This window comes from Carassius auratus, chromosome 20 (genome assembly GCF_003368295.1).
Source record: "Carassius auratus strain Wakin chromosome 20, ASM336829v1, whole genome shotgun sequence".
Taxonomy (NCBI): Eukaryota; Metazoa; Chordata; class Actinopteri; order Cypriniformes; family Cyprinidae; genus Carassius; species Carassius auratus.
This window is the reverse complement of record NC_039262.1, coordinates 28,192,769-28,208,598: the sequence shown is the minus strand read 5'-3', so window position 1 is coordinate 28,208,598 and position 15,830 is coordinate 28,192,769. Positions and strand designations below refer to the sequence as shown.

Here is a 15,830-nt window from a genome sequence, read left to right as displayed (position 1 = left end):
AGAGAGGATTTCCCCACAGGGATAACCCCTTGGTCTGGAGCCACCTCTGTAGGGGCATGTACAGCAGGCCAAAAGGTTATTAAAGAGTTACTCTGAACAAAAACAGAGAGGAAAAATCACAGCAAAACTGCTGATTCAGCCCCTGGTCAGTTTTCCTCTAGCTGCCAGCAAAAGTGCCAGCAACAGCATTTATACTGCTCAGCTCATAAACAACACAGGTGTGTGAAATCAGCATCTAATAAACAGACAAATAACAAATCTCTTGGCCACAAAGGGCAGCTGTGATCAGTACAAGCCATTACTTGTGAAACAAAATAAAGTTTCATGTAACACCTGGTCTACGTCATACAGCTGAAGTCATTCCCAAAACGTTTTGATGCAGCTCTAGTTCCTGAAGGGGAAAAAATAAACAAGTTATATAAAAAGTAATTTCTTTAGAGTGAATGCATGTAATCCTGTCCTCTGACCCGTATGAAAATCTGCTGCCATCACATGTGTCTGGTCTGGGTTCCCTCGCCATCACAGAAAGCTGATTGTGTGATGCTGTCCTCTCCTCAGGTGTATCATCAGCCTCCAGCAGCCAATGGGAGGAAGGTGGGATGTGATTGACAGGCTGAACCTATGGCAGAGCAGCAGCGTGACACCGGTGAGAGCTTCATCACACTAGACACCAGATGCTTCATGACCACTCTGATTGATAATGCACTGTACAAAACATCCCTCATTCACTCTTAGTAGCCACAGATGCCCCAGAAACACTACGTAATGTTTCAATGGAATATTTAAACAACATCATATTTCATAAATAGACTTTTATTAGACCTGAGTTTGTGTGCCTCTCTGAACCTGCACGCTCCTGCATAAATAACGGCAGAAAATAAATCATAATAAACAGTGCTTCTATCTTCTGATTGCTTCTGATCTTTTATCCCAGTCCTGCCTCTCTTGTGCAGTTAAAGGTCACTGTTCAGATACGTCATTAATGTGCAAAGCTGATAAGCACTTGCAGTATTTGTATTAGCAAACGGGGAAAATGCAATTGATTATATTGTACTGTACATGAAAAAAGGCTTTTTCCACAGCATTTGTAGCACATTTAAAAAAATCACAATAAAAACTGTGCTGATGATGGAAGTCAGTGAGTCTAAACTAGGGCTGTTAAGAGCTTCACATTTAATCTAATTAATGATGTGCTGATTAATTATCAATTAATCTCAAACTAAACATTGATTTTATCACTTGCCAAAAGATTGTTTGAAAATATTCTGTTAAATCAGAAAAGTATAAAATAGACATCATTAAATTAGCTTTCGAAAGGAGTATTTTGATTCAACAGATCTTTTAAGGCTAATATGTGGCCATAAGATTGTTTTCATAAGCCGCATTTGAAGTGGCAGACTGTTTGGGGCGACATGAATTAGATTCGCTTAAATAATTCTGTAAGATTAATGTCTTTAAAAAAAACTTACTGAAATATTATTTGATTTGATTTTTTTTTAATGAAATGATGCTCTACAGTAGATGTGATGCTTAAATGCCAGCAAGTCGCTGTCTTAATACGTGAGTCACTGAATAATGTAATCACTTGATTTATTCATAAATGCGTATTCATCCAGTAATAAATCACCGGTGTTGATCAGAAATGCTCAACATATCTGTTGTGACACTGAGCAATACTGACTATTGTGTCATCTTGATTATTGAACTGCTGTATACTATCAGTATCACATTAGCAGTCATGCAGATGTTGGGAGAAACAGCTCTCCTGCTCATGTGATATTACCAAACTATATCACATGATATAAATATAAGAGAGTGATTTTGTTGCGGTCATTCCTTGAATTTCAGGCTCATATTACTGCACTAATAGACTTCATCACACAGTCAGTTGTCCTGCATCATGATCATCAGACACTGCATCAGTGCAAGATGACGGACATGTCTGGTTATCATTTCCATAATGAATTGCATGAAATAAACATTAAATTAACAGCACTAGATTAAATGAGTGCAGATTGTATTTTTGTTAAAATTGTCTAAATGTGTCTCGCAGGACCGCGGTGCTACATAAATACAGACATACAACAATGAAGTGCAACAGTATAACCTATACACACCTAACCTACTGACAGATTTGACCTTATACATAAGTTAACTATACAAATAACTATACCAATGCTTCATATATTACTATACCTACATACAATTAACCTACTGACAGAAAAACACATATAAAACACGCTCGGTTGAGACTGTTGAAACTGTTGGGTTAGGAAGCTGGCTTGATTTCACCCAGTTTGGGTTGATATCAGTAATAATTAATTTAGTGGTGCTGGGTTAGGAATATGGAGGACGTTAAAGAGAGCAAGAAGCAAGTCACTGAGTTCAAACGCAAACAGTTCTGTGTTCAACGAAATCTGTGACTTCAGTGCTGAAGACAGGAACGTGTGTGGAAAATAAGAGAAAACCAATCAAAGAACAGATGAGGGACAACTGTAAAACTGACTGGAGTGTGTTTATTTAAAACGGAAGCAGTGAATGTGGTGAGCGTGAACTGGACACAGCTGGAATTCAGTGCCTGAGGCGATCGAGTCGGTGTTTGTGGTGCTCATGACAGGAATATGGGTTGAAAATACAAGAAAACTAATCAAAATGAAGAGGACAGAGATGAGTATTTTGTTTGAGTATGTTCTCACAACATTGAGCAGCGATTCATGAGCGGAAAACTGAAATATAGTCAAAATGGAGGACGTGGATCAAAACGGTAATATCAAAAATTCTGTCAGTTCGTTATAATACAGCTTTAATCTTGACCTTCATTGTTTATTACTGTGTGTTTATTGGCGTGATGGTTTGGCCATAATAGATTAACTTCATCAATGGGTGAAAAACATGAACAAATTTAACAAAATCTTACATTTGTTCTTAAACAAGCTTTTCAATAGAATTTGGTTTAACTGTAAAAGCTGTAGAAGTATGGAGTCGCTTTGCTTTTTTCTGAAATGTAATAAATGTTTATCTTTTATTATCTTTAGCCTTTGCAGTTACTGTTGTCATGTTGTGTGTGATTTAATTTAAAAACCTATTTTGGGTTCATTTAACCCAGCGTTAGGTCTATAGTAAATTTCAAACAATATTTGATTGAAATAAAACAGTCCATGTTTATTGATATATTACTGGATATATCATGTATGATGACCTACTGTATAAACACCCATTTCAGAGCAATTTCTTGTAGATACTTACTCTGTAACTACATGGAACAAGTGTATATTTGCACAGTAATTATATAGAAAAATATAGTACTAGGTTTTAATTTAATTTAATTTTTTAATAAAAACACCACATCATACATCCACTGAAATGCTAATGTTTTTTGTACATGTATCATGTACAGCTGGAAAGAGGTAAGTTTGTTTAAGCTGCATTAAACCTAGAACCAGAAAATCTGAGCATATCACACCAGTCCTCAGGTCCTTACACTGGCTTCCAGTTACATTTAGGATTGATTTTAAAGTACTTTTACTCGTATATAAGTTACTAAATGACCTAGGACCGAAATATATTGCAGATATGTTCACTGAACATAAACCTAACAGAGCACTCAGATCATTAGGATCGAGTCAGTTAGAAATACCAAGGGTTCACACAAAACAAGGGGAGTCCTCCTTTAGTTACTATGCTGCCCGCAGCTGGAATCAGCTTCCAGAAGAGATCAGATGTGCTAAAACACTAGTAACATTTAAATCTAGACTCAAAACAAATCTGTTTAGCTGTGCATTTATTGAATGAGCACTGTGCAATGTCCGAACTGATTGCACTGTATTTTACGTATTCATTGTATTTGATTTAAAATAATTTTTTATTTTTAACTTTTAAATACATTTTAAATACATCCATTTTTAAATTATTTCCAAAGTTTTAAAATTGCTTGTTTTTATTTTTGTTATTATTTTTCTTCATGACAGTTTTACTTTCTTTTATGTAAAGCACTTTGAATTACCATTGTGTATGAAATGTGCTATATAAATAAACTTCCCTTGATGGTATATCATGCAATGTTATTTGGGGACAGTGGTGTTGGAAAGTTGCTGTTGTGAAGTTACTCAGATCAATGAATAAGCTTTCATAAGGTAATTAGACTTGTGAATTATAAATCATAGCAGAAACTCATTAACTCTTTTCACTAAATGTTCACTTTTGTTGTTCAGTAATCTCCATCATGTGTCCTTTTAATAATAAGATATGTGCCCCATGGTCAAAAAATACCTTGTCCTATAATAAAATACCAATATAGAATGATAAGCAGACTCTAGACCTTCAGTGTGTGTCTCGCCTCTGCTCCTGCAGAACTCCGGCTCTGGTTATTTTAGCTGGGGCAGTGTCTCCCAGCAGCAGTGCAGATTAACTGCCGGAGGTCTCCACTGTTTCAATCTCTCAGTGTGACTGTAAGTGATAATAGATTACGATCCCACTGTGACCGCGGTCAACCCCAACGGATCCCTTCAGTCCAATCTAAAGGGATGAATCAAGTCCAGAGCATTACACTTTATCAGAGACGTCTGAGCCTCGGCAGATCATTTTGCAGTCACTTCTCCATCGCTGGCTTCTCTGACTCAGACACAGAGCGGATGCTTTAGAGAATTTCATCAGCGGGCGCTGAACTGATCCGGTCGGTGTTAAAGCTTCCTTTGAGAGGAATTGCCAATTGATTCTGCTCTCAGAAGAGGAGCGTTAGTGTGACGTCCAGACAGAGAGTGGATTAGTATCGTTCCTGACCTCTGTGTCCGAAAAGGCTGTGTGTGATGAAAGCATCTCTGTGTTGCGCGGATATAAATGGCTGGGTTTTCAGTATTCATGCACTGATAATGCATTTTCAATGCAGATTTTTCTGATCCTCACAGGATTTCTGAGAGCGGTATGTGGGCCAGGCGTTTAATCGCTGGAGATCACGATCCTGTGTGTTATACAGCAAAAGAATCTTTCTCCTTTCACAGTCATTCAGAAGTGTCCATGCATCTTTTTTTTCAGCTCTCATACCGTACAGCAAACACTTTTATTTCATAAGTAAGTGGTCTCTAGGAGACGTTCTCTTGAAGAGGGGAGTCGGGTGAAGACGGTGTAGCTCAACAAACAGAAATGATCTATTATTAGAGTAAAAGCGAGGCCACTGAGCTTATTTTCACTGCTTAGCAACAGCTCACATGATAATGGAGCACAGACTCGTGTCTATTCACGGTTCATGAACGCTCTTCAGCTGGCACAAGCCTCTCTGCTCGCTCGGCCTACACCTTTACATCATCCTGTAGGTGGAAGCTCTTCATCCTGTGCTCATCTGGGTCATGACATGCTTTATTATATTACATTAACATGTTCCTTATTTTCCTACCTTCACTTATTTTGTTGAAGTTCTTTGCAAAAAAAACATGCGGCCATGTAAAGTTGCTGCTACTGACATACAGTATTGTTCAAAATAATAGCAGTACAATGTGACTAACCAGAATAATCAAGGTTTTTCGTATATTTTTTTATTGCTACGTGGCAAACAAGTTACCAGTAGGTTCAGTAGATTCTCAGAAAACAAATGAGACCCAGCATTCATGATATGCACGCTCTTAAGGCTGTGCAATTGGGCAATTAGTTGAATTAGTTGAAAGGGGTGTGTTCAAAAAAATAGCAGTGTGGCATTCAATCACTGAGGTCATCAATTTTGTGAAGAAACAGGTGTGAATCAGGTGGCCCCTATTTAAAGATGAAGCCAACACTTGTTGAACATGCATTTGAAAGCTGAGGAAAATGGGTCGTTCAAGACATTGTTCAGAAGAACAGCGTACTTTGATTAAAAAGTTGATTAGAGAGGGGAAAACCTATAAAGAGGTGCAAAAAATGATAGGCTGTTCAGCTAAAATGATCTCCAATGCCTTAAAATGGAGAGCAAAACCAGAGAGACGTGGAAGAAAACGGAAGACAACCATCAAAATGGATAGAAGAATAACCAGAATGGCAAAGGCTCAGCCAATGATCACCTCCAGGATGATCAAAGACAGTCTGGAGTTACCTGTAAGTACTGTGACAGTTAGAAGACGTCTGTGTGAAGCTAATCTATTTTCAAGAATCCCCCGCAAAGTCCCTCTGTTAAAAAAAAAGGCATGTGCAGAAGAGGTTACAATTTGCCAAAGAACACATCAACTGGCCTAAAGAGAAATGGAGGAACATTTTGTGGACTGATGAGAGTAAAATTGTTCTTTTTGGGTCCAAGGGCCACAGGCAGTTTGTGAGACGACCCCCAAACTCTGAATTCAAGCCACAGTACACAGTGAAGACAGTGAAGCATGGAGGTGCAAGCATCATGATATGGGCATGTTTCTCCTACTATGGTGTTGGGCCTATTTATCGCATACCAGGGATCATGGATCAGTTTGCATATGTTAAAATACTTGAAGAGGTCATGTTGCCCTATGCTGAAGAGGACATGCCCTTGAAATGGTTGTTTCAACAAGACAATGACCCAAAACACACTAGTAAACGGCAAAGTCTTGGTTCCAAACCAACAAAATTAATGTTATGGAGTGGCCAGCCCAATCTCCAGACCTTAATCCAATTGAGAACTTGTGGGGTGATATCAAAAATGCTGTTTCTGAAGCAAAACCAAGAAATGTGAATGAATTGTGGAATGTTGTTAAAGAATCATGGAGTGGAATAACAGCTGAGAGGTGCCACAAGTTGGTTGACTCCATGCCACACAGATGTCAAGCAGTTTTAAAAAACTGTGGTCATACAACTAAATATTAGTTTAGTGATTCACAGGATTGCTAAATCCCAGAAAAAAAAAAATGTTTGTACAAAATAGTTTTGAGTTTGTACAGTCAAAGGTAGACACTGCTATTTTTTTGAACACACCCCTTTCAACTAATTGCCCAATTGCACAGCCTTAAGAGCGTGCATATCATGAATGCTGGGTCTCATTTGTTTTCTGAGAATCTACTGAACCTACTGGTAACTTGTTTGCCACGTAGCAATAAAAAATATACTAAAAACCTTGATTATTCTGGTTAGTCACATTGTACTGCTATTATTTTGAACAATACTGTATTTCAGATGAAAGGCCATGTTTGAGGTCAGTGAATGATAGGTGAGTGTTTGGATGTCCTGCCCGATGTACTGTTTTATCACATGGACCAGCCATTAAACGATCTGTGTGACTTTGCCAATGTGGATTTTTGTATATTTATTCATTTATATATTTTCTGCGACTAAATGACTAATCCAGTTTTGGTCCACCTATCCTCTTCTCTTCCACTATTGGTTAATCGACTGTTATGGAGCAGCCCTAGTAAATATATTCTGATTGCTCACATCCCAACCCCTTTAAGAGGTGTTCACACTGCCAGGGGTTTGCCAAAACGAAGTGCCCAGAAGGCGTTCATTTTTAATGCTGTTTTATAACAAAGTTCGGGAGGAGCAGTCGCAGTTCAATAACCTGAATAACACAAGTGGAGACCAATCAGTAATCAACTCATGACAAGGTATAAATAACAGCAGAACCTACCTCTGCTCATTGACAGTTTTCAGCATCCCTCCTCCACCCCATTTCTCCTCACTTATAGATCCATCTACTCTTACCACAACCGGGGGGAGTACTCTGGGTTCGGCCACATCCCGAGCTCGGAGCCCTCCACCCGGACAGCACGCCAAATACGCATAAACTTACGGTATTAATATACGTAGATGTGAACTCGTGAAATGAGCGTTAAAGTTGAGAAAACATGAGCCACACTGCCTTTGAGTGAAAAAGACTAATAATAATAATAATGTGTGAGGTTAAGAACATGCTACAAGTTACTTAAGATGTATTTGTCTTTCCCTGTTCACATTGTTAACTTGGAATAGTTGTGGACACCTTCTCTTTCTGCTGGCGTCTGGAGTCAGATAGCATCATATTGTTGGCAGTGTCTGGGTCTGTTGTGCTAATGGGTGGCAGATTGTCGGAGTCATCAATATTAATCGTGTTGTCTTCGTTCACTCAAAGTGATTTGCCAAAATCAAAGGGGCTGATGGGGTATACAGCTTAGTCCCGCCCCCTGACAAATGTTGCATTTGCTTAAATTCTGGAGAGACTGAGATGAGATCAGTGAAATGAAAGTGTGATCCTGCAGTTGTTAGATTGAAAAGAGGTTTTATGATCTGTCCGTCCGAGGACAGAAGAGGACTTCACAGTGTCATGCTCTCTGTTGCTGGGGTACAGTTGTAAACCATGTCCCTGAGGCATCCTCGTCTTAAATTCAGGCCGGCGTGAAAGCACTCTAAAGGCTAATGTGTCAAACGAGGCTTTTATGGTCTAAGGCCTGATTCCCTGCAGATGTCAGGGTTCAGTCCTCCATCTGTAGATACAGGACCCTGAGGGATGAGCATTTAAAACAGGAGGATGAAAGGAACTCATGTGAACACCTTAATCATAGTATTGTCTTATTCAGAATAAGGTAAATGATTAGATTACTGATGTCCATATAAATGTAGTCACTGTGAGATGTAATGTGCTGATGGGTCATGTGGAGTCTTACATTAAATGCACATTCGGAGGTCGTCTGTGACAGATTGGAGCCACTTTTGAATGCAATAGGCCATTCTCAGTGGAAAAGTGCCCAAGAAACATTGCTCAAAAAAACGTGCCCAGTGTATCATCAGCCTTAAAAATATTGGGTACAAACTGTATGCTACTGGCAGATGTACAGCGAAGCGGGCCAGCTTCTGCTGGATTATGTGCCCTTGGCTCGTCACGTATATGTGAGATGACCATGATCATTGAGCAGAATGTGCACTTTATCAGTCTCCAATAGGCTGGATTTGAAGCGAATCCAGAAAAGCTCTCTTCAGTGCTGCAGTCTGATTCCTCACTGACAGATCCTGCTGCAAAACAAATAATAAAGAAGGCTTAGTATTTTTAGTTTCAGGTTTAGTATTCTTAGTATTTTTGTCTTGTTCCTAGTCAGAATTTAAAAAATTAAAAATCCTATATTCTTTTAATAGATAAGCAAAATATATAGATAAGCAAGATATAGCAAGATATATAATGTTGTTTCCTGGGGGAAATAAATCTAAATTAATTACATTTTGCTCTACACAAGTAATGATCATTTTATTTGTTTTAAGCAAAATGTACTTAATTAAGTTTTTTTTTTCTCAGTGAAATAAAAACATTTTGCTTATCTAGTAGATGCAGCCTTTTTTTCTTTTTTTTTTCTCAGTGTGAAAACCTGTCCATGTTGCTAGCTGAGCTACAGGAGCTAATGCTTTAATATAACATTTTGTATATATAAAAATATGAAATGTTGGGGAAATGAAATCATAGTATTATTAAACGAAACAACATGTGACATTTCTTAATGAATTAATCACAGAACCACTCATTCAGTTTGGTTCAAACTGGCTGATTCATTCATAAGTGAAACTTAATTGCATGGGTCACCAATTCGTTCACTCATGCAATTTGTTCAAAAAAGCATAATCATCCAAGAGCAAAACAACACTCTGCATTGCTAGAAGATGCCAGTTTTCTGGTTTGTTCGGAACTGTAATCAGTAGTTTAATTTCACAGCAGTGACTAACAGTGCTGATGTTTCATTACCTGTCTGTCATTAGTGCCGGCTGGTCTGGGAGGCATGGGCCACAGTAAAGACAAGAGACTCGTGAACTCTCGCTAAATTATTAACAAGAAGTTGTTGGACACACTCTTCAATGAGAATTGATGACACCAGCCAACTTTAAACACTAAAATATCAGATAAAAAAGGCCAGTTGCTTGAGCAGCATTTGAGGTCTATCTGATGTGAAATTAAGAAAAGTACAGCTTTTGCTGCATCAAGCTCCAGTGTTTTCTGTAGACCAATTTAATCAGTTTACTTTAAATAATTATGTTTTGAACAAGAACACCTGATTAGCTGTTTTACTGTAGAAACATGGTGCAGTTACCATAATTCACAGTGTGATCTGAAAATTTCCGCACCATTCTTAGGCAAACATACAGCCTCATTCTCAGCACACACACACACACACCAAAGTACCTGGAAGTAACCTGAACACCAAAGCACCCCAGTCTCATTTGATTTTATAAATACCAACTCCTATTGCTTGTTACCCTTAACCTGGACACAGTGACGCAGAGGTTTAGGTGACCAGTTTACTTGTCTGTTGGCAGGATGAAGATTAAATGTTTATTTATACGTTGTCAAATACCCCAAGAAAGTTTAATGGTATTCCTTTATATGAAAATAAGCCTGGGAGGCATTTATTGTTTTCTTTATTCTTTTTTTATTTCTTTTTTACAATTTATTTTGACAGTTCAAGAGAGAATGAAAAAGACGAAAGAAGGCAATGGAAAAAAGGGAATGGTCCTGATGATGTTAAAAACGTGACATGATCAAAATAGACAATTATTCACAAGTTTGTTTGTTTTTTGCGAAGTATGCTATTTGTTGTGCTGTTCGCACTATTGACCGCAATTAGGACCAGCCCATTACCTGAAGTATCAAGCTTCAGTAATTAGAGACTCTAGTTAGGGAAAGTGTCTCTGTCTCTCTCTTTCATGGTCTGAAGGTGATGAGGTGCCTGTGCACAGACAAGTGCTCACCTCTGAGCATGTTAATGAGCTTGCAGGGCAATACATCTATTATGTGCCTTGAGTCAAAGAAAAACCTGTAATGTCAGTTGGCTTTATACTAGTCCTCATAAATGGCATTAGACCACCCATTAATGTCATGGTCTCACCAGAGATACTTAAGCCCTCCCAACCTTACAGCCACACAGACTGAGTGAAACGGATTGCATGCCCAGTGTTTTGTGAACTTCATGGAAATTGTTTACTTTGTTTGCAGGCCAGGACTTAATGGGTCAGTTCACCCCAAAATGAAAATTCTGTCATTACTTAATCAACATGTCGTTCCAAACCAGTAAGATCTTTGTTCATCCTCTGAACACATATTAAGATATCTTGATTAAACCTGAGAGCTGACCCTCCATAGACAGCAACCCAACTGTTCCTAGACCCAGAAACGTAGTAAGTGCCGGTAAAACAGTCCATGTGACATCAGTGCCTCAACTTCAGTTTTGCAAAGCTACAAGAATAATTTTTACGCACATAGGAATCAAAAATAACTTAATAATTTATTTAACAATTCTTCTCCCCCAAGTTATGTCCCCGGGGCGGGGGCTAGTATGCGAGCGCCTGGTGGCCGGGGCTTCCCTCATTGGGCCCACCATCTGTGGGAGGAATTGTAAGAGGCTGGTGCATTGTGGATCAGGCAGCGGTCGAAGGTAGGGGCCCCGACGACCCGATCTCTGGACATGGAAACTGGCCTTAGGTATGCCGAATATCACCTCACTGGTGGGGAAGGAGCCTGAGCTTGTGCTGTAGATTGAGAGGCACCAACTGGAGATATTCGGGCTCACCTCCAAGCACAGCTTGGGTTCTGGATCCACTCCCCTTGAGAGAGGCTGGAATCTCTATCACTCTGGAGTTGCCCAAAGTGAGAGGCGGCGTGTTGGAGTTTACCCCGGTGAACGAAAGGGTCACTTCCCTGCGCCTTCGGGTCAGGAACAGGTCTCTCTCACTGTCATTAATGCTTGTGGGCCGAATGGCAGTGTAGGGTGCCTTATAGACTGCGAAATGATATACGAATAAATCAATCAAACAACCGCTTTGCCATCTCTGCCTGTCTCCATCTCTCAGAAACCAAACCAGCTCTCTGTCAAAAGCAGGCTAATAATCAATTTATATACAGATATTACTAGGCTTACATGTTTGCTTCATTATCTTTTGCTATTTTGAACATTTGTTTAGTGAATTAAAAATAAGACTTGTTTTAAGAGTTCTGCATAATGAAAATGTGTGATGTTCAAATGATCCCTAAATGTTTGTGATGAAATCTTCCTACTTTTATGATAAATTATTTTTTTAGAAATTATCAATTTCATAATTTAGAACACTGAATAGGGCAAATAGTCTTAAAACATATATGTTTCCATACTATGTTCTCTTTTTTTACACCATAGGCTACTTTTTAAGAACTGCAAAATTGAAATTGATCCACTGATGTCGCATGGACTGTTTTACTGATGTCCTCACTAAATTTCTGTATCTGAGAACATTACAGTTGTGTTGCTGTCTATGGAGGATCATAGAGCACTCTAAAATTAATAAAAAATATCTTAATTTGTGTTCTGAAGATGAACAAAGGTCTTATGGGTTTGGAATGTGTCAGTAATGTGTCATATGTCAGTAATAACACGTTTTCCTCTCCTTTTGTTACTATACTGTGCTCATAACGCATGCCCTTCAGTTGCACGCACAAATACAGCGGTGCACTGTATAGCCTGTATCATTTCATATTAAAGTGCGAATGAAACTATGAGCATGTGAGTCAGATTTGTGCCATGTTCAGCAGCAGCAGCTCTTAAAGTTATAACAGCCAAATAATCTGATAACCGGCTGCTGTGATGTCTGTTCATCAAAGAACAAAAGAAAAAAAGAAAAAAATAGTAACTTTTTTAGAATTCATCCATAGAATTCAACTTTTTTTTTATTTTTATTTGTGTTTGATAACTTTATTCAAATTCTGTTTATTTCCTACTTGCTGAAGGCCAAAGGTAAATATGACATTTATTAGTGATTAGTTGTTGTTAATTTTTTAAAGTGTTAAAATGTTAAAATTGATAGTTCTCAATAAGGCAGAATAGTCCCACTTTCTAAATGAAAGAGCCAATCGCTGATTAGTAAAGTCATTGCGTCACTGCGGCTCTTAGACGCTCTGGTTCCCATAGAGGACCTGAGGCTATCAGCCAATGCTTTGTGCTGTCATAAGCGCGTTGGCTGATCTAGCCTGAAATACAAACTTTTTAAACTGTATTTAAGCATAAGAAACAATATTCACGAGGCAGTTCATTTCTGATTTTGTTGCTGATTTGAAATGTGTAACTTAATTGCAAGTTCAGCAAGCAGTTTTTGAGATTTCTGGATTCCCCCATTAATTTAGATAGGCCTTGGTCTTGTTTGAGCTGCCCAGAGGCATTGCAAATATGGCCACAGAGTGAACAGACTTTCCTTGACAGAGACTTTGGTGATACTTGCCTTCAGTCATAAAAATGATGACACTACACAAATATTAAAAATACTGTATACTCTCTTTATGTTGTTAAATTAAATTCAAGTATTTAAATTAAATTAAATACTTTTTTTTAATTGATTGACAGCACTAGTTCTTAGTAAAGCAAATTTTTTCCTACCATCTTTTTTTTTTCACTACATTTTCATGCTTTGTATTTTGTACATTTACATTTAATTTAGCAGACGCATTTATCCAAAGTGACTTGCAAATTAGAATTATTTTTTTTGCCATAAAAACAAAAATCTGACTGTTTGTAACATGAACCTATTCTGAAATGAAAGAGATTAGATGAATATTTCATACTTACCGCCTGTCTGTCTGTCCAAGCAGTTGTAGACACCTTATGAGGCCTTGGCTTTGACCCCATCATGATTTATTCTGCTGTGATGGAACACTTGAAGACTGTTCTTCAAGACTTTTTTTTTCTTTTATCAACAAATGAACCTTGTAGCTGATGTTGCCTTTAGGATAAAGTCAGTTTGTTCACACATCCTGCAACTCTCATGGCCTGTATGCAGAGCTCTGGCACTGAGCATCACATGAAACTCAGCAGGAAACACTCTGACTATGCCCTATGTAGGCTTTACTGAAGCAGCATATAATACTCAAGTGAAGGATTCACACATAGCATGAACAGGAACTTCATGCTTCACACCCAGTGACACAAACTTTTCTGTTAATTCAAATTATAGCTGGACTTTGGCTTTGGTGATCTGTGTAGGTTAATTATCATTTGGATGTAAATGTTACACTCCTCCTCATATAATTTAGATTTCATGATAATCAAGTTTGTAATGATTTCTAGTAGCTCATTCCTGCAAACCATTTTATCAATCATTGCCATGGAGCAATTGAGTGTGTTTTTTCAGAAAACAGTTTATTTTCTGTATAGAGTCATGGAACTTAACTGAAGTGCTGTCGGTTGAAAGCACAACATTAACCTGGAGCTGAAGCCACAGACCTGTATTCTGTGCATGCCCTCAACTCAAGATGTGTGAAACAGACCATACTCCATGTTGAAAAAACAGCATATGCTGGTTAGGTATGTTTTGAAGAATGGCATCTGGTTTGAACGGGTTTAAACTGTTCCTTAGTCGGTCCTGTGCTGGTTATAAGCTGGTTTAACCCTAGGTCTAAGGGGTTTTGGGAGCCTGGAGAAGTTTTGACATGCCCTGACTTTTGTGCTTTTTCAGTTGCTTCTAAACATATGGCTAAAGTCTGAAAACACTGTATTTAGTACGAACTGGGCTACAATGATATGTAACTACCATGTATGTACCTGATTGTGATTTTAAAGAAAACAAAGTTTATGTGTGGTTAGTGAAAAACTACAATTTTGAAGTCAGTGAAATAAGGTCATAAAACAAATACAGAATATTTGTTCACAAGTCTAGAATTTTTGCTTCTAAATGATATGAAAATCTTCTTGTTTACTCACTCGCAGAAAACAATATATTGATTTAAATTTTCTAAGACACTTTTTGTTTGTAAAGGGCATAAACGACTAGGCATCAACTATCATGAATATCATTGTGATTTACACCTGAGAAGACAAAGACCTGCATAATGAGCTGCATAATGAGCTGCATAATGAGCTGCATAATCCCATACGGTAAGAAAATATATTTTTAAATATATTTTCAAATATATTTCAAAATATACAAAAAATGGCCAAAAAATATATTTCCTAAAATATATTTCAGAATATATTTACATAAATATATTTTCTACAAATAAATTTTTGGCCATTTTTTAATGTTTTTACATACATTTCAAAATCTATTTGAAAATATAAAAAAATGGCCAAAAAATATATTTCAGAATATATTTACATAAATATATTTTCTACAAATACATTTTTGGCCATTTATATATATATATATATATATATATATATATATATATATATATATATATATATATATATATATATATATATATATATATGTATGTATATATATATATATATATATATATATATATATATATATATATATATATATATATATATATATATATATATATATATATTGCCCTGCATATATTTCAATCCAAGAAAATACATTCACAATGTAACATTTGAATAAAATCTTTATTTTCTGTCTAAAATGTGGGCATATAACACCCCTGAATAAAAATCAAGTAAGGAACATGCTATAAATTAAAAAACAGCAGCAAAAAAAAAACAATAACAAAATTAGCTCCTTTTTTTTTCAAGCAGTCTCAGTTCCCCCAGCTTGGAATTCACTGCAATACCCAAAGATCCTCTGGACACATTGGGAAACCTCTTCTTGACTGCCACTGTAAGAGACAAAAAAAATTAAGGATATATTTTAGGGTTAGTTCATGCACCCAAAAAAAAAAATTCTGTCATTACTCATGCTCATGTTGTTCTAACCCTGTTAAGACTCTCGTTCATTTTCTAAACATAACTGAAGATATTTTAATAACATTTGAGATTTCTGTCCCTCCATTGCTGCATATTTTGCCACTGCCTATGTTAATGACGGCCAGGTGTCCACTGGTGCAGAGCAGAGCCAGCGTTTTCAATTAAATTCTATGGAGCAAGCAGTGAAGCGGCGTAAATGACACCACTAAATCAACCATGTTGTTACTGTCATGTGACTTACCAATGTCCGAAATTCATTCATATAGAATCTACTTTTTTAAC

The 15,830-nt window shown here is 37.3% G+C and overlaps 1 protein-coding gene across 3 annotated transcripts in view; it reads left to right on the top strand.

Annotated features, from left to right (window-relative positions):
• The window catches only part of LOC113037716 (leucine-rich repeat and fibronectin type-III domain-containing protein 2-like), an 83,846-nt gene that overhangs the window by 47,097 nt on the left and 20,919 nt on the right, over positions 1 to 15,830 (top strand). The window contains exon 2 of one of the 3 annotated variants that reach the window (XM_026195060.1): positions 559 to 646. The exons of 1 other annotated variant lie outside the window; for it this stretch is intronic. The gene's annotated coding sequence lies outside the window, so the exon portion shown is untranslated. Of the gene's footprint in view, positions 1 to 474; positions 647 to 15,830 lie in introns of those variants that run through there. One more of the 3 variants, XM_026195061.1, reaches the window with a different exon arrangement.